A 20,860-nucleotide genomic window follows, 5' to 3' on the forward strand; every position below is an offset into this window, starting at 1 on the left:
AATCTCAATCTACACTGTATCATCAAACAATCCCAGGCCATGTACAGCACGGGGTTAGATACAGAGTAAAGCTCCCTCCACACTGTCCCAGTAAACACTCCCAGGGCAGGTACAGGGGGTTAGATACAGATTAAAGCTCGCTCTACACTGTCCCATCAAACACTCCCAGGGCAGGTACAGGGGGCAAGATACAGAGAAAAGCTCCCTCTACACTGTCCCATCAAACACTCCCAGGGCAGGTACAGGGGGTTAGATACAGAGTAAAGCTCCCTCTACACTGTCCCATCAAACACTCCCAGGGCAGGTACAGGGGGTTAGATACAGAGTAAATCTCCCTCGACACTGTCCCATCAAACACTCACAGGGCAGGTACAGCACGGGGTTAGATGCAAAGTAAAGCTCCCTCTACACTGTCCCATCAAAAACTCCCAGGGCTGGTACAGGGGGTTCGATACAGAGTAAAGCTCCCTCTACACTGTCCCATCATACACTCCCAGGGCAGGTACAGGGGGTTAGATACAGAGTATAGCTCCCTCTACAATGTCCCATCATACACTCCCAGGGCAGGTACAGGGGGTTAGATTCAGAGTAAAGCTCCCTCTACAATGTCCCATCAAAAACTCCCAGGGCAGGTACAGGGGGTTAGATACAGAGTAATGCTCCCTCTACACTGTCCCATCAAACACTCCCAGGGCAGGTACAGCACATGTTAGATACAGAGTAAAGCTCCCTCTACACTGTCCCATCAAACACTCCCAGGGCAGGTGCAGGGGTTAGATACAGAGTAAAGCTCCCTCTACACTGTCCCATCAAACACTCCCAGGGCTGGTACGGGGGGTTAGATACAGAGTAAAGCTCCCTCTACACTGTCCCATCAAATACTCCCAGTGCAGGTACAGGGGGTTAGATACAGAGTAAAGCTCCCCCTACACTGTCCCATCAAACACTCCCAGGGCAGGTACAGGGGGTTAGATACAGAGTAAACCTCCCTCGACACTGTCCCATCAAACACTCACAGGGCAGGTATAGCACGGGGTTGATGCAGAGTAAAGCTCCCTCTACACTGTCCCATCAAACACTCCCAGGGCAGGTACAGGGGGTTAGATACAGAATAAAGTTCCCTCAACACTGTCCCATCAAACAATCCCAGGGCAGGGACAGGGGTTAGATACAGAGTAAATCTCCCTCGACACTGTCCCATCAAACACTCACAGGGCAGGTACAGCACGGGGTTAGATGCAGAGTAATGCTCCCTCTGCACTGTCCCATCAAAAACTCCCAGTGCTGGTACAGGGGGTTAGACACAGAGTAAAGCTCCCTCTACACTGTCCCATCAAACACTCACAGGGCAGGTACAGGGGGTTAGATACAGAGTAAAGCTCCCTCCACACTGTCCCATCAAACCTCCCTGGGCAGGTACAGAGTGTTTGATACAGAATAAAGCCCACTCCACACTGTCCCATCAAACACTCCCAGGGCAGTTACAGGGGGTTAGATATAGAGTAAATCTCAATCTACACTGTATCATCAAACAATCCCAGGCCATGTACAGCACGGGGTTAGATACAGAGTAAAGCTCGCTCCACACTGTCCCAGTAAACACTCACAGGGCACGGACAGGGTGTTAGATACAGAGTAAAGCACCCTCTACACTGTCCCATCAAACACTCCCAGGGCAGGTACAGGGGGCAAGACACAGAGTAAAGCTCCCTCTACACTGTCCCATCAAACACTCCCAGGGCAGGTACAGCACGGGGTTAGATACAGAGTAAAGCTCCCTCTACACTGTCCCATCAAACACTCCCAGGGCAGGTACAGGGGGTTAGATACAGAGTAAATCTCCCTCGACACTGTCCCATCAAACACTCCCAGGGCAGGTACAGGGGGTAAGATACAGAGCAAATCTCCCTCGACACTGTCCCATCAAACACACCCAGGGCAGGTACAGGGGGTAAGATACAGAGTAAAGCTCCCTCTACACTGTCCCATCAACACTCCCAGGGCAGGTACAGGGGGTTAGATACAGAGTAATGCTCCCTCTACACTGTCCCATCAAACACTCCCAGGGCAGGTACAGCACAGGTTAAATACAGAGTAAAGCTCCCTCTACACTGTCCCATCAAACAGTCCCAGGGCAGGTACAGGGGGTTAGATACAGATTAAAGCTCGCTCTACACTGTCCCATCAAACACTCCCAGGGCAGGTACAGGGGGCAAGATACAGAGAAAAGCTCCCTCTACACTGTCCCATCAAACACTCCCAGGGCAGGAACAGCACGGGGTTAGACACAGAGTAAAGCTCCCTCTACACTGTCCCATCAAACACTCCCAGGGCAGGTACAGGGGGTTAGATACAGAGTAAAGCTCCCTATACACTGTCCCATCAAACACTCCCAGGGCAGGTACAGGGGGTTAGATACAGAGTAAATCTCCCTCGACACTGTCCCATCAAACACTCACAGGGCAGGTACAGCACGGGGTTAGATGCAGAGTAAAGCTCCCTCTAAACTGTCCCATCAAAAACTCCCAGGGCTGGGACAGGGGGTTAGATACAGAGTAAAGCTCCCTCTACACTGTCCCATCAAACACTCCCAGGGCAGGTACAGGGGGTTAGATACAGAGTAAAGCTCCCTCTACACCGTCCCATCAAACACTCCCAGGGCAGGTACAGGGGGCAAGATACAGAGAAAAGCTCCCTCTACACTGTCCCATCAAACACTCCCAGGGCAGGAACAGCACGGGGTTAGACACAGAGTAAAGCTCCCTCTACACTGTCCCATCAAACACTCCAAGGGCAGGTACAGGGGGTTAGATACAGAGTAAAGCTCCCTCTACACTGTCCCATCGAACATTCCCAGGGCAGGTACAGGGGGTAAGATACAGAGTAAAGCTCCCTCTACACTGTCCCATCAACACTCCCAGGGCAGGTACAGGGGGTTAGATACAGAGTAAAACTCCCTCGACACTGTCCCATCAAACACTCACAGGGCAGGTACAGCACGGGGTTAGATGCAGAGTAAAGCTCCCTCTACACTGTCCCATCAAAAACTCCCAGGGCTGGTACAGGGGGTTAGATACAGAGTAAAGCTCCCTCTACACTGTCCCATCAAACACTCCCAGGGCAGGTACAGGGGGTTAGATACAGAATAAAGCTCCCTCTACACTGTCCCATCAAACAATCCCAGGGCAGGGACAGGGGTTAGATACAGAGTAAATCGCCCTCGACACTGTCCCATCAAACACTCACAGGGCAGGTACTGCACGGGGTTAGATGCAGAGTAAAGCTCCCTCTACACTGTCCCATCAAAAACTCCCAAGGCTGGTACAGGGGGTTCGATACAGAGTAAAGCTCCCTCTACAGTGTCCCATCAAACACTCCCAGGGCAGGTACAGGGGGTTAGATACAGAGTAAAGCTCCCTCGACACTGTCCCATCAAACAGTCACAGGGCAGGTACAGCACGGGGTTAGATGCAGAGTAATGCTCCCTCTGCACTGTCCCATCAAAAACTCCCAGTGCTGGTACAGGGGGTTAGACACAGAGTAAAGCTCCCTCTACACTGTCCCATCAAACACTCACAGGGCAGGTACAGGGGGTTAGATACAGAGTAAAGCTCCCTCCACACTGTCCCATCAAACCTCCCTGGGCAGGTACAGAGGGTTAGATACAGACTAAAGCCCACTCCACACTGTCCCATCAAACACTCCCAGGGCAGTTACAGGGGGTTAGATACAGAGTAAATCTCAATCTACACTGTATCATCAAACAATCCCAGGCCATGTACAGCACGGGGTTAGATACAGAGTAAAGCTCCCTCCACACTGTCCCAGTAAACACTCACAGGGCACGGACAGGGTGTTAGATACAGAGTAAAGCACCCTCTACACTGTCCCATCAAACACTCCCAGGGCAGGTACAGGGGGCAAGACACAGAGTAAAGCTCCCTCTACACTGTCCCATCAAACACTCCCAGGGCAGGTACAGCACGGGGTTAGATACAGAGTAAAGCTCCCTCTACACTGTCCCATCAAACACTCCCAGGGCAGGTACAGGGGGTTAGATACAGAGTAAATCTCTCTCGACACTGTCCCATCAAACACTCCCAGGGCAGGTACAGGGGGTAAGATACAGAGCAAATCTCCCTCGACACTGTCCCATCAAACACACCCAGGGCAGGTACAGGGGGTAAGATACAGAGTAAAGCTGCCTCTACACTGTCCCATCAACACTCCCAGGGCAGGTACAGGGGGATGGATACAGAGTAATGCTCCCTCTACACTGTCCCATCAAACACTCCCAGGGCAGGTACAGCACAGGTTAAATACAGAGTAAAGCTCCCTCTACACTGTCCCATCAAACACTCCCAGGGCAGGTACCGGGGGTTAGATACAGAGTAAATCTCCCTCGACACTGAACCATCAAACACTCACAGGGCAGGTACAGCACGGGGTTAGATGCAGAGTAAAGCTCCCTCTACACTGTCCCATCAAAAACTCCCAGGGCTGGTACAGGGGGTTAGATACAGAGTAAAGCTCCCTCTGCACTGTCCCATCAAACACTCCCAGGGCAGGTACAGGGGGTTAGATACAGAGTAAAGCTCCCTCTACACTGTCGCATCAAACACTCCCAGGGCAGGGACAGGGGTTAGATACAGAGTAAATCTCCCTCGACACTGTCCCATCAAACCACTTACAGGGCAGGTACAGCACGGGGTTAGATGCAGAGTAAAGCTCCCTCTACACTGTCCCATCAAAAACTCCCAAGGCTGGTACAGGGGGTTCGATACAGAGTAAAGCTCCCTCTACACTGTCCCATCATACACTCCCAGGGCAGGTACAGGGGGTTAGATACAGAGTAAAGCTCCCTCTACAATGTCCCATCAAAAACTCCCAGGGCAAGTACAGGGGGTTAGATACAGAGTAAAGCTTCCTCTACACTGTCCCATCAAACACTCCCAGGGCAGGTACAGGGGGTTAGATACAGAGTAAAGCTCCCTCTGCACTGTCCCATCAAACACTCCCAGGGCAGGTGCAGCACAGGTTAGATACAGAGTAAAGCTCCCTCTACACTGTCCCTTCTAACACTCCCAGGGCAGGTACAGGGGGTTAGATACAGAGTAAAGCTCCCTCTACACTGTCCCATCAAATAATCCCAGGGCAGGTACAGGGGGTTAGATACAGAGTAAAGCTCCCTCTACATTGTCCCATCAAACATTCCTAGGGCAGGTACAGGGGGTTAGATACAGAGTAAATCTCCCTCGACACTGTCCCATCAAACAGTCACAGGGCAGGTACAGCACGGGGTTAGATGCAGAGTAATGCTCCCTCTACACTGTCCCATCAAAAACTCCCAGGGCTGGTACAGGGGATTAGACACAGAGTAAAGCTCCCTCTGCACTGTCCCATCAAACACTCACAGGGCAGGTACAGGGGGTTAGATACAGAGTAAAGCTCCCTCCACACTGTCCCATCAATCCTCCCTGGGCAGGTACAATGGGTTAGATACAGAGTAAAGCCCACTCCACACTGTCCCATCAAACACTGCAGGGCAGTTACAGGGGGTTAGATACAGAGTAAATCTCAATCTACACTGTATCATCAAACACTCCCAGGCCATGTACAGCACGGGGTTAGATACAGAGTAAAGCTCCCTCCACACTGTCCCATCAAACACTCCCAGGGCAGGTACAGGGGGCAAGACACAGAGTAAAGCTCCCTCTACACTGTCCCATCAAACACTCCCAGGGCAGGTACAGCACGGGGTTCGATACAGAGTAAAGCTCCCTCTAAATTGTCCCATCAAACACTCCCAGGGCAGGTACAGGGGGTTAGATACAGAGTAGTGCTCCCTCTACACTGTCCCATCAAACACTCCCAGGGCAGGTACAGCATAGGTTAAATACAGAGTAAAGCTCCCTCTACACTGTCCCATCAAACACTCCCAGGGCAGGAACAGCACGGGGTTAGACACAGAGTAAAGCTCCCTCTACACTGTCCCATTAAACACTCCCAGGGCAGGTACAGGGGGTTAGATACAGAGTAAAGCTCCCTCTACACTGTCCCATCAAACACTCCCAGGGCAGGTACAGGGGGTTAGATACAGAGTAAATCTCCCTCGACACTGTCCCATCAAACACTCACAGGGCAGGTACAGCACGGGGTTAGATGCAGAGTAAAGCTCCCTCTCCACTGTCCCATCAAAAACTCCCAGGGCTGGTACAGGGGGTTAGATACAGAGTAAAGCTCCCTCTACACTGTCCCATCAAACACTCCCAGGGCAGGTACAGGGGGTTAGATACAGAGTAAAGCTCCCTCTACACTGTCCCATCAAACACTCCCAGGGCAGGTACAGGGGGTTAGATACAGAGTAAAGCTCCCTCTACACTGTCCCATCAAACACTCCCAGGGCAGGTACAGGGGGTTAGATACAGAGTAAATCTCCCTCGACACTGTCCCATCAAACACTCACAGGGCAGGTACAGCACGGGGTTTGATGCAGAGTAAAGCTCCCTCTACACTGTCCCATCAAAAACTCCCAGGGCTGGTACAGGGGGTTAGATACAGAGTAAAGCTCCCTCTACACTGTCCCATCAAACACTCCCAGGGCAGGTACAGGGGGTTATATACAGAGTAAAGCTCCCTCTACACTGTCCCATCAAACACTCCCAGGGCAGGGACAGGGGTTAGATACAGAGTAAATCTCCCTCGACACTGTCCCATCAAACACTTCCAGGGCAGGTACAGCACGGGGTTAGATGCAGAGTAAAGCTCCCTCTACACTGTCCCATCAAAAACTCCCAAGGCTGGTACAGGGGGTTCGATACAGAGTAAAGCTCCCTCTACACTGTCCCATCATACACTCCCAGGGCAGGTACAGGGGGTTAGATACAGAGTAAAGCTCCCTCTGCAATGTCCCATCAAAAACTCCCAGGGCAGGTACAGGGGGTTAGATACAGAGTAAAGCTCCCTCTACACTGTCCCATCAAACACTCCTAGGGCAGGTACAGGGGGTTAGATACAGAGTAAATCTCCCTCGACACTGTCCCATCAAACAGTCACAGGGCAGGTACAGCACGGGGTTAGATGCAGAGTAATGCTCCCTCTACACTGTCCCATCAAAAACTCCCAGGGCTGGTACAGGGGATTAGACACAGAGTAAAGCTCCCTCTGCACTGTCCCATCAAACACTCACAGGGCAGGTACAGGGGGTTAGATACAGAGTAAAGCTCCCTCCACACTGTCCCATCAATCCTCCCTGGGCAGGTACAATGGGTTAGATACAGAGTAAAGCCCACTCCACACTGTCCCATCACACACTCCCAGGCCATGTACAGCACGGGGTTAGATACAGAGTAAAGCTCCCTCCACACTGTCCCAGTAAACACTCACAGGGCACGTACTGGGTGTTAGATACAGAGTAAAGCACCCTCTACACTGTCCCATCAAACACTCCCAGGGCAGGTACAGGGGGCAAGACACAGAGTAAAGCTCCCTCTACACTGTCCCATCAAACACTCCCAGGGCAGGTACAGCACGGGGTTCGATACAGAGTAAAGCTCCCTCTACACTGTCCCATCAAACACTCCCAGGGCAGGTACAGGGGGTTAGATCCAGAGTAAATCTCCCTCGACACTGTCCCATCAAAAACTCCCAGGGCAGGTACAGGGGGTAAGATACAGACTAAATCTCCCTCGACACTGTCCCATCAAACACACCCAGGGCAGGTACAGGGGGAAAGATACAGAGTAAAGCTCCCTCTACACTGTCCCATCAACACTCCCAGGGCAGGTACAGGGGGTTAGATACAGAGTAATGCTCCCTCTACACTGTCCCATCAAACAATCCCAGGGCTGGTACAGCACAGGTTAGATACAGAGTAAAGCTCCCTCTAAATTGTCCCATCAAACACTCCCAGGGCAGGTACAGGGGGTTAGATACAGATTAAAGCTCCCTCTACACTGTCCCATCAAACACTCCCAGGGCAGGTCCAGGGGGCAAGATACAGAGTAAAGCTCCCACTACACTGTCCCATCAAACACTCCCAGGGCAGGAACAGCACGGGGTTAGACACAGAGTAAAGCTCCCTCTACACTGTCCCATCAAACACTCCCAGGGCAGGTATAGGGGGTTAGATACAGAGTAAAGCTCCCTCTACACTGTCCCATCAAATACTCCCACGGCTGGTACAGGGGGTTTGATACAGAGTAAAGCTCCCTCTACACTGTCCCATCAAACATTCCCAGGGCAGGTACAGGGGGTAAGATACAGAGTAAAGCTCCCTCTACACTGTCCCATCAACACTCCCAGGGCAGGTACAGGGGGTTAGATACAGAGTAATGCTCCCTCTACACTGTCCCATCAAAAACTCCCAGGGCTGGTACAGGGGGTTAGATACAGAGTAAAGCTCCGTCTACACTGTCCCATCAATTCTCCCAGGGCAGGTACAGGGGGTTAGATACAGAGAAAAGCTCCCTCTACACTGTCCCATCAAACACTCACAGGGCAGGAACAGCACGGGGTTAGACACAGAGTAAAGCTCCCTCTACACTGTCCCATCAAACACTCCCAGGGCAGGTACAGGGGGTTAGATACAGAGTAAAGCTCCCCCTACACTGTCCCATCAAACACTCCCAGGGCAGGTACAGGGGGTTAGATACAGAGTAAAGCTCCCTCTACACTGTCCCATCAAACACTCCCAGGGCAGGTACAGGGGGTTAGATACAGAGTAAAGCTCCCTCTACACTGTCCCATCAAACACTCGCAGGGCAGGGACAGGGGTTAGATACAGAGTAAATCTCCCTCGACACTGTCCCATCAAACACTTACAGGGCAGGTACAGCACGGGGTTAGATGCAGAGTAAAGCTCCCTCTACACTGTCCCATCAAAAACTCCCAAGGCTGGTACAGGGGGTTCGATACAGAGTAAAGCTCCCTATACACTGTCCCATCAAACACTCCCAGGGCAGGTGCAGCACAGGTTAGATACAGAGTAAAGCTCCCTCTACACTGTCCCTTCTAACACTCCCAGGGCAGGTACAGGGGGTTAGATACAGAGTAAAGCTCCCTCTACACTGTCCCATCAAATAATCCCAGGGCAGGTACAGGGGGTTAGATACAGAGTAAAGCTCCCTCTACACTGTCCCATCAAACACTCCTAGGGCAGGTACAGGGGGTTAGATACAGAGAAAATCTCCCTCGACACTGTCCCATCAAACAGTCACAGGGCAGGTACAGCACGGGGTTAGATGCAGAGTAATGCTCCCTCTACACTGTCCCATCAAAAACTCCCAGGGCTGGTACAGGGGATTAGACACAGAGTAAAGCTCCCTCTGCACTGTCCCATCAAACACTCACAGGGCAGGTACAGGGGGTTAGATACAGAGTAAAGCTCCCTCCACACTGTCCCTTCAATCCTCCCTGGGCAGGTACAATGGGTTAGATACAGAGTAAAGCCCACTCCACACTGTCCCATCAAACACTCCCAGGGCAGTTACAGGGGGTTAGATACAGAGTAAATCTCAATCTACACTGTATCATCAAACACTCCCAGGCCATGTACAGCACGGGGTTAGATACAGAGTAAAGCTCCCTCCACACTGTCCCAGTAAACACTCACAGGGCACGTACACGGTGTTAGATACAGAGTAAAGCACCCTCTACACTGTCCCATCAAACACTCCCAGGGCAGGTACAGGGGGCAAGATACAGAGTAAATCTCCCTCTACACTGTCCCATCAAACACTCCCAGGGCAGGTACAGGGGGAAAGATACAGAGTAAAGCTCCCTCTACACTGTCCCATCAACACTCCCAGGGCAGGTACAGGGGGTTAGATACAGAGTAATGCTCCCTCTACACTGTCCCATCAAACAATCCCAGGGCAGGTACAGCACAGGTTAGATACAGAGTAAAGCTCCCTCTAAACTGTCCCATCAAACACTCCCAGGGCAGGTACAGGGGGTTAGATACAGATTAAAGCTCCCTCTACACTGTCCCATCAAACACTCCCAGGGCAGGTACAGGGGGCAAGATACAGAGAAAACCTCCCTCTACACTGTCCCATCAAACACTCACAGGGCAGGAACAGCACGGGGTTAGACACAGAGTAAAGCTCCCTCTACACTGTCCCATCAAACACTCCCAGGGCAGGTACAGGGGGTTAGATACAGAGTAAAGCTCCCCCTACACTGTCCCATCAAACACTCCCAGGGCAGGTACAGGGGGTTAGATACAGAGTAAATCTCCCTCGACACTGTCCCATCAAACACTCACAGGGCAGGTACAGCACGGGGTTAGATGCAGAGTAAAGGTCCCTCTACACTGTCCCATCAAAAACTCCCAGGGCTGGTACAGGGGGTTAGATACAGAGTAAAGCTCCCTCTACACTGTCCCATCAAACACTCCCAGGGCAGGTACAGGGGGTTAGATACAGAGTAAAGCTCCCTCTACACTGTCCCATCAAACACTCGCAGGGCAGGGACAGGGGTTAGATACAGAGTAAATCTCCCTCGACACTGTCCCATCAAACACTTACAGGGCAGGTACAGCACGGGGTTAGATGCAGAGTAAAGCTCCCTCTACACTGTCCCATCAAAAACTCCCAAGGCTGGTACAGGGGGTTCGATACAGAGTAAAGCTCCCTATACACTGTCCCATCAAACACTCCCAGGGCAGGTGCAGCACAGGTTAGATACAGAGTAAAGCTCCCTCTACACTGTCCTTTCTAACACTCCCAGGGCAGGTACAGGGGGTTAGATACAGAGTAAAGCTCCCTCTACACTGTCCCATCAAATTATCCCAGGGCAGGTACAGGGGGTTAGATACAGAGTAAAGCTCCCTCTACACTGTCCCATCAAACATTCCTAGGGCAGGTACAGGGGGTTAGATACAGAGTAAATCTCCCTCGACACTGTCCCATCAAACAGTCACAGGGCAGGTACAGCACGGGGTTAGATGCAGAGTAATGCTCCCTCTACACTGTCCCATCAAAAACTCCCAGGGCTGGTACAGGGGATTAGACACAGAGTAAAGCTCCCTCTGCACTGTCCCATCAAACACTCACAGGGCAGGTACAGGGGGTTGGATACAGAGTAAAGCTCCCTCCACACTGTCCCTTCAATCCTCCCTGGGCAGGAACAATGGGTTAGATACAGAGTAAAGCCCACTCCACACTGTCCCATCAAACACTCCCAGGGCAGTTACAGGGGGTTAGATACAGAGTAAATCTCAATCTACACTGTATCATCAAACACTCCCAGGCCATGTACAGCACGGGGTTAGATACAGAGTAAAGCTCCCTCCACACTGTCCCAGTAAACACTCACAGGGCACGTACAGGGTGTTAGATACAGAGTAAATCTCCCTCTACACTGTCCCATCAAACACTCCCAGGGCAGGTACAGGGGGAAAGATACAGAGTAAAGCTCCCTCTACACTGTCCCATCAACACTCCCAGGGCAGGTACAGGGGGTTAGATACAGAGTAATGCTCCCTCTACACTGTCCCATCAAACAATCCCAGGGCAGGTACAGCACAGGTTAGATACAGAGTAAAGCTCCCTCTAAACTGTCCCATCAAACACTCCCAGGGCAGGTACCGGGGGTTAGATACAGATTAAAGCTCCCTCTACACTGTCCCATCAAACACTGCCAGGGCAGGTCCAGGGGGCAAGATACAGAGTAAAGCTCCCTCTACACTGTCCCATCAAACACTCCCAGGGCAGGTATAGGGGGTTAGATACAGAGTAAAGCTCCCTCTACACTGTCCCATCAAAAACTCCCACGGCTGTTACAGGGGGTTTGATACAGAGTAAAGCTCCCTCTACACTGTCCCATCAAACATTCCCAGGGCAGGTACAGGGGGTAAGATACAGAGTAAAGCTCCCTCTACACTGTCCCATCAACACTCCCAGGGCAGGTACAGGGGGTTAGATACAGAGTAATGCTCCCTCTACACTGTCCCATTAAAAACTCCCAGGGCTGGTACAGGGGGTTAGATACAGAGTAAAGCTCCGTCTACACTGTCCCATCAATTCTCCCAGGGCAGGTACAGGGGGTTAGATGCAGGGCAATGCTCCCTCTACACTGTCCCATCAAACACTCCCAGGGCAGGTACAGCACAGGTTAGATACAGAGTAAAACTCCCTCTACACTGTCCCATCTAACACTCCCAGGGCTGGTACAGGGGGTTAGATACAGAGTAAAGCTCCCTCTACACTGTCCCATCAAACACTCCCAGGGCAGGTACAGGGGGTTAGATACAGAGTAAAGCTCCCTCTACACTATCCCATCAAACACTCCCAGGGCAGGGACAGGGGTTAGATACAGCGTAAATCTCACTCGACACTGTCCCATCAAACACTCACAGGGCAGGTACAGCACGGGGTTAGATGCAGAGTAAAGCTCCCTCTACACTGTCCCATCAAAAACTCCCAAGGCTGGTACAGGGGGTTCGATACAGAGTAAAGCTCCCTCTACACTGTCCCATCAAACACTCCCAAGGCAGGTACAGGGGGTTAGATACAGAGTAAAGCTCCCTCTACAATGTCCCATCAAAAACTCCCAGGGCAGGTACAGGGGGTTAGATACAGAGTAAAGCTTCCTCTACACTGTCCCATCAAACACTCCCAGGGCAGGTACAGGGGGTTAGATACAGAGTAAAGCTCCCTCTACACTGTCCCGTCAAACACTCCCAGGGCAGGTGCAGCACAGGTTAGATACAGAGTAAAGCTCCCTCTACACTTTCCCATCAAACACTCCCAAGGTAGGTACAGCACAGGTTCGATACAGAGTAAAGCTTCCTCTACACTGTCCCATCATACACTCCCAGGGCAGGTACAGGGGGTTAGATACAGAGTAAAGCTCCCTCGACACTGTCCCATCAAACATTCCCAGGGCAGGTACAGGGGGTAAGATGCAGAGTAAATCTCCCTCTACACTGTCCCATCAACACTCCCAGGGCAGGTACAGGGGGTTAGATACAGAGTAATGCTCCCTCTACACTGTGCAATCAAAAACTCCCAGGGCTGGTACAGGGGGTTAGATACAGAGTAAAGCTCCGTCTACACTGTCCCATCAATTCTCCCAGGGCAGGTACAGGGGGTTAGATACAGAGCAACGCTCCCTCTACACTGTCCCAACATCATTCCCAGGGCAGGTACAGCACAGGTTAGATACAGAGTAAAGCTCCCTCTACACTGTCCCATCAAACACTCCCAGGGCTGGTACAGGGGGTTAGATACAGAGTAAAGCTCCCTCTACACTGTCCCATCAAATACTCCCAGTGCAGGTACAGGGGGTTAGATACAGAGTAAAGCTCCCCCTACACTGTCCTATCAAACACTGCCAGGGCAGGTACAGGGGGTTAGATACAGAGTAAATCTCCCTCGACACTGTCCCATCAAACACTCACAGGGCAGGTACAGCACGGGGTAGGATGCAGAGTAAAGCTTCCTCTACACTGTCCCATCAAAAACTCCCAGGGCTGGTACAGGTGGTTAGATACAGAGTAAACCTCCCTCGACACTGTCCCATCAAACACTCCCAGGGCAGGTACAGGGGGTTAGATACAGAGTAAAGCTCCCTCTACACTGTCCCATCAAACACTCTCAGGGCAGGGACAGGGGTTAGATACAGAGTAAATCTCCCTCGACACTGTCCCATCAAACACTCACAGGGCAGGTACAGCACGGGGTTAGATGCAGAGTAAAGCTCCCTCTACACTGTCCCATCAAAAACTCCCAAGGCTGGTACAGGGGGTTCGATACAGAGTAAAGCTCCCTCTACACTGTCCCATCAAACACTCCCAGGGCAGGTACAGGGGGTTAGATACAGAGTAAAGCTCCCTCTACAATGTCCCATCAAAAACTCCCAGGGCAGGTACAGGGGGTTAGATACAGAGTAAAGCTTCCTCTATACTGTCCCATCAAACACTCCCAGGGCAGGTACAGGGGGTTAGATATAGAGTAAAGCTCCCTCTACACTGTCCCATCAAACACTTCCAGGGCAGGGGCAGCACAGGTTAGATACAGAGTAAAGCTCACTATACACTGTCCCTTCTAACACTCCCAGGGCAGGTACAGGGGGTTAGATACAGAGTAAAGCTCCCTCTACACTGTCCCATCAAACACTCCTAGGGCAGGTACAGGGGGTTAGATACAGAGTAAAGCTCCCTCTACACTGTCCCATCAAACACTCCCAGGGCAGGTACAGGGTGTTAGATACAGAGTAAAGCTCCCTCTACACTGTCCCATCAAACACTCCCAAGGCAGGTACAGCACAGGTTAGATACAGAGTAAAGCTCCCTCTACATTGTCCCATCAAACACTCCCAGGGCAGGTACAGCACAGGTTAGATACAGAGTAAAGCTTCCTCTACACTGTCCCATCATACACTCCCAGGGCAGGTACAGGGGTTTAGATACAGAGTAAAGCTCCCTCTACACAGTCCCATCAAACATTCCCAGGGCAAGTACAGGGGGTAAGGTACAGAGTAAAGCTCCCTCTACACTGTCCCATCAAACACTCCCAGGGCAGGTACAGGGGGTTAGATACAGAGTAAAGCTCCCTCTAACTGTCCCATCAAACACTCCCATGGGTGTTACAGGGGGTTAGATACAGAGTAAATCTCCCTCGACACTGTCCCATCAAACACTTACAGGGCAGGTACAGCACGGGGTTAGATGCAGAGTAAAGCTCCCTCTACACTGTCCCATCAAAAACTCCCAAGGCTGGTACAGGGGGTTCGATACAGAGTAAAGCTCCCTTTACACTGTCCCATCAAATACTCCCAGGGCAGGTGCAGCACAGGTTAGATACAGAGTAAAGCTCCCTCTACACTTTCCCTTCTAACACTCCCAGGGCAGGTACAGGGGGTTAGATACAGAGTAAAGCTCCCTCTACACTGTCCCATCAAATAATCCCAGGGCAGGTATAGGGGGTTAGATACAGAGTAAAGCTCCCTCTACACTGTCCCATCAAACACTCCTAGGGCAGATACAGGGGGTTAGATACAGAGTAAATCTCCCTCGACACTGTCCCATCAAACAGTCACAGGGCAGGTACAGCACGGGGTTAGATGCAGAGTAATGCTCCCTCTACACTGTCCCATCAAAAACTCCCAGGGCTGGTACAGGGGATTAGACACAGAGTAAAGCTCCCTCTGCTCTGTCCCATCAAACACTCACAGGGCAGGTACAGCACGGGGTTAGATACAGAGTAAAGCTCCCTCCACACTGTCCCAGTAAACACTCACAGGGCACGTACAGGGTGTTAGATACAGAGTAAAGCTCCCTCTACACTGTCCCATCAAACACTCCCAGGGCTGGTACAGGGGGTTAGATACAGAGTAAAGCTCCCTCTACACTGTCCCATCAAATACTCCCAGTGCAGGTACAGGGGGTTAGATACAGAGTAAAGCTCCCCCTACACTGTCCTATCAAACACTGCCAGGGCAGGTACAGGGGGTTAGATACAGAGTAAATCTCCCTCGACACTGTCCCATCAAACACTCACAGGGCAGGTACAGCACGGGGTAGGATGCAGAGTAAAGCTTCCTCTACACTGTCCCATCAAAAACTCCCAGGGCTGGTACAGGTGGTTAGATACAGAGTAAAGCTCCCTCGACACTGTCCCATCAAACACTCCCAGGGCAGGTACAGGGGGTTAGATACAGAGTAAAGCTCCCTCTACACTGTCCCATCAAACACTCTCAGGGCAGGGACAGGGGTTAGATACAGAGTAAATCTCCCTCGACACTGTCCCATCAAACACTCACAGGGCAGGTACAGCACGGGGTTAGATGCAGAGTAAAGCTCCCTCTACACTGTCCCATCAAAAACTCCCAAGGCTGGTACAGGGGGTTCGATACAGAGTAAAGCTCCCTCTACACTGTCCCATCAAACACTCCCAGGGCAGGTACAGGGGGTTAGATACAGAGTAAAGCTCCCTCTACAATGTCCCATCAAAAACTCCCAGGGCAGGTACAGGGGGTTAGATACAGAGTAAAGCTTCCTCTATACTGTCCCATCAAACACTCCCAGGGCAGGTACAGGGGGTTAGATATAGAGTAAAGCTCCCTCTACACTGTCCCATCAAACACTTCCAGGGCAGGGGCAGCACAGGTTAGATACAGAGTAAAGCTCACTATACACTGTCCCTTCTAACACTCCCAGGGCAGGTACAGGGGGTTAGATACAGAGTAAAGCTCCCTCTACACTGTCCCATCAAACACTCCTAGGGCAGGTACAGGGGGTTAGATACAGAGTAAAGCTCCCTCTACACTGTCCCATCAAACACTCCCAGGGCAGGTACAGGGTGTTAGATACAGAGTAAAGCTCCCTCTACACTGTCCCATCAAACACTCCCAAGGCAGGTACAGCACAGGTTAGATACAGAGTAAAGCTCCCTCTACATTGTCCCATCAAACACTCCCAGGGCAGGTACAGCACAGGTTAGATACAGAGTAAAGCTTCCTCTACACTGTCCCATCATACACTCCCAGGGCAGGTACAGGGGTTTAGATACAGAGTAAAGCTCCCTCTACACAGTCCCATCAAACATTCCCAGGGCAAGTACAGGGGGTAAGGTACAGAGTAAAGCTCCCTCTACACTGTCCCATCAAACACTCCCAGGGCAGGTACAGGGGGTTAGATACAGAGTAAAGCTCCCTCTAACTGTCCCATCAAACACTCCCATGGGTGTTACAGGGGGTTAGATACAGAGTTAAGCTCCCTCTACACTGTCCCATCAAATACTCCCAGTGCAGGTACAGGGGGTTAGATACAGAGTAAAGCTCCCCCTGCACTGTCCCATCAAACACTCCCAGGGCAGGTACAGGGGGTTAGATACAGAGTAAATCTCCCTCGACACTGTCCCATCAAACACTTACAGGGCAGGTACAGCACGGGGTTAGATGCAGAGTAAAGCTCCCTCTACACTGTCCCATCAAAAACTCCCAAGGCTGGTACAGGGGGTTCGATACAGAGTAAAGCTCCCTTTACACTGTCCCATCAAATACTCCCAGGGCAGGTGCAGCACAGGTTAGATACAGAGTAAAGCTCCCTCTACACTTTCCCTTCTAACACTCCCAGGGCAGGTACAGGGGGTTAGATACAGAGTAAAGCTCCCTCTACACTGTCCCATCAAATAATCCCAGGGCAGGTATAGGGGGTTAGATACAGAGTAAAGCTCCCTCTACACTGTCCCATCAAACACTCCTAGGGCAGATACAGGGGGTTAGATACAGAGTAAATCTCCCTCGACACTGTCCCATCAAACAGTCACAGGGCAGGTACAGCACGGGGTTAGATGCAGAGTAATGCTCCCTCTACACTGTCCCATCAAAAACTCCCAGGGCTGGTACAGGGGATTAGACACAGAGTAAAGCTCCCTCTGCTCTGTCCCATCAAACACTCACAGGGCAGGTACAGCACGGGGTTAGATACAGAGTAAAGCTCCCTCCACACTGTCCCAGTAAACACTCACAGGGCACGTACAGGGTGTTAGATACAGAGTAAATCTCCCTCTACACTGTCCCATCAAACACTCCCAGGGCAGGTACAGGGGGAAAGATACAGAGTAAATCTCAATCTACACTGTCCCATCAAACACTCCCAGGGCAGTTACAGGGGGTTAGATACAGAGTAAATCTCAATCTACACTGTATCATCAAACACTCCCAGGCCATGTACAGCACGGGGTTAGATACAGAGTAAAGCTCCCTCCACACTGTCCCAGTAAACACTCACAGGGCACGTACAGGGTGTTAGATACAGAGTAAATCTCCCTTACACTGTCCCATCAAACACTCCCAGGGCAGGTACAGGGGGAAAGATACAGAGTAAAGCTCCCTCGACACTGTCCCATCAACACTCCCAGGGCAGGTACAGGGGGTTAGATACAGAGTAATGCTCCCTCTACACTGTCCCATCAAACAATCCCAGGGCAGGTACAGCACAGGTTAGATACAGAGTAAAGCTCCCTCTAAACTGTCCCATCAAACACTCCCAGGGCAGGTACAGGGGGTTAGATACAGATTAAAGCTCCCTCTACACTGTCCCATCAAACACTGCCAGGGCAGGTCCAGGGGGCAAGATACAGAGTAAAGCTCCCTCTACACTGTCCCATCAAACACTCCCAGGGCAGGTATAGGGGGTTAGATACAGAGTAAAGCTCCCTCTACACTGTCCCATCAAAAACTCCCACGGCTGTTACAGGGGGTTTGATACAGAGTAAAGCTCCCTCTACACTGTCCCATCAAACATTCCCAGGGCAGGTACAGGGGGTAAGATACAGAGTAATGCTCCCTCTACACTGTCCCATTAAAAACTCCCAGGGCTGGTACAGGGGGTTAGATACAGAGTAAAGCTCCGTCTACCACTGTCCCATCAATTCTCCCAGGACAGGTACAGGGGGTTAGATACAGAGCAATGCTCCCTCTACACTGTCCCATCAAACACTCCCAGGGCAGGTACAGCACAGGTTAGATACAGAGTAAAGCTCCCTCTACACTGTCCCATCTAACACTCCCAGGGCTGTTACAGGGGTTTAGATACAGAGTAAAGCTCCCTCTACACTGTCCCATCAAATAATCCCAGTGCAGGTACAGGGGGTTAGATACAGAGTAAAGCTCCCCCTACACTGTCCCATCAAACACTCCCAGGGCAGGTACAGGGGGTTAGATACAGAGTAAATCTCCCTCGACACTGTCCCATCAAACACTCACAGGGCAGGTACAGCACGGGGTTAGATGCAGAGTAAAGGTCCCTCTACACTATCCCATCAAAAACTCCCAGGGCTGGTACAGGGGGTTAGATACAGAGTAAAGCTCCCTCTACACTGTCCCATCAAACACTCCCAGGGCAGGGACAGGGGTTAGATACAGAGTAAATCTCACTCGACACTGTCCCATCAAACACTCACAGGGCAGGTACAGCACGGGGTTAGATGCAGAGTAAAGCTCCCTCTACACTGTCCCATCAAAAACTCCCAAGGCTGGTACAGGGGGTTCGATACAGAGTAAAGCTCCCTCTACACTGTCCCATCAAACACTCCCAGGGCAGGTACAGGGGGTTAGATACAGAGTAAAGCTCCCTCTACAATGTCCCATCAAAAACTCCCAGGGCAGGTACAGGGGGTTAGATACAGAGTAAAGCTTCCTCTACACTGTCCCATCAAACACTCCCAGGGCAGGTACAGGGGGTTAGATACAGAGTAAAGCTCCCTCTACACTGTCCCGTCAAACACTCCCAGGGCAGGTGCAGCACAGTTTAGATACAGAGTAAAGCTCCCTCTACACTTTCCCATCAAACACTCCCAAGGTAGGTACAGCACAGGTTAGATACAGAGTAAAGCTTCCTCTACACTGTCCCATCATACACTCCCAGGGCAGGTACAGGGGGTTAGATACAGAGTAAAGCTCCCTCGACACTGTCCCATCAAACATTCCCAGGGCAGGTACAGGGGGTAAGATGCAGAGTAAATCTCCCTCTACACTGTCCCATCAACACTCCCAAGGCAGGTACAGGGGGTTAGATACAGAGTAATGCTCCCTCTACACTGTGCAATCAAAAACTCCCAGGGCTGGTACAGGGGGTTAGATACAGAGTAAAGCTCCGTCTACACTGTCCCATCAATTCTCCCAGGGCAGGTACAGGGGGTTAGATACAGAGCAACGCTCCCTCTACACTGTCCCATCATCATTCCCAGGGCAGGTACAGCACAGGTTAGATACAGAGTAAAGCTCCCTCTACACTGTCCCATCAAACACTCCCAGGGCTGGTACAGGGGGTTAGATACAGAGTAAAGCTCCCTCTACACTGTCCCATCAAATAATCCCAGTGCAGGTACAGGGGGTTAGATACAGAGTAAAGCTCCCCCTACACTGTCCTATCAAACACTGCCAGGGCAGGTACAGGGGGTTAGATACAGAGTAAATCTCCCTCGACACTGTCCCATCAAACACTCACAGGGCAGGTACAGCACGGGGTAGGATGCAGAGTAAAGCTCCCTCTACACTGTCCCATCAAAAACTCCCAGGGCTGGTACAGGGGGTTAGTTACAGAGTAAAGCTCCCTCGACACTGTCCCATCAAACACTCCCAGGGCAGGTACAGGGGGTTAGATACAGAGTAAAGCTCCCTCTACACTGTCTCATCAAACACTCCCAGGGCAGGGACAGGGGTTAGATACAGAGTAAATCTCCCTCGACACTGTCCCATCAAACACTCACAGGGCAGGTACAGCACGGGGTTAGATGCAGAGTAAAGCTCCCTCTACACTGTCCCATCAAAAACTCCCAAGGCTGGTACAGTGGGTTCGATACAGAGTAAAGCTCCCTCTACACTGTCCCATCAAACACTCCCAGTGCAGGTACAGGGGGTTAGATACAGAGTAAAGCTCCCTCTACAATGTCCCATCAAAAACTCCCAGGGCAGGTACAGGGGGTTAGATACAGAGTAAAGCTTCCTCTATACTGTCCCATCAAACCCTCCCAGGGCTGGTACAGGGGGTTCGATACAGAGTAAAGCTCCCTCTACACTGTCCCATCAAACACTCCCAGGGCAGATACAGGGGGTTAGATACAGAGTAAAGCTCCCTCTACAATGTCCCATCAAAAACTCCCAGGGCAGGTACAGGGGGTTAGATACAGAGTAAAGCTCCCTCTACACTGTCCCATCAAATAATCCCAGGGAAGGTACAGGGCGTTAGATACAGAGTAAAGCTCCCTCTACACTGTCCCATCAAACACTCCTAGGGCAGGTACAGGGGGTTAGATACAGAGTAAAGCTCCCTCTACACTGTCCCATCAAACACTCCCAGGGCAGGTACATGGTGTTAGATACAGAGTAAAGCTCCCTCTACACTGTC

Source organism: Pristiophorus japonicus, unplaced genomic scaffold, assembly GCF_044704955.1.
Source record: "Pristiophorus japonicus isolate sPriJap1 unplaced genomic scaffold, sPriJap1.hap1 HAP1_SCAFFOLD_30, whole genome shotgun sequence".
Classification (NCBI taxonomy): domain Eukaryota; kingdom Metazoa; phylum Chordata; class Chondrichthyes; family Pristiophoridae; genus Pristiophorus; species Pristiophorus japonicus.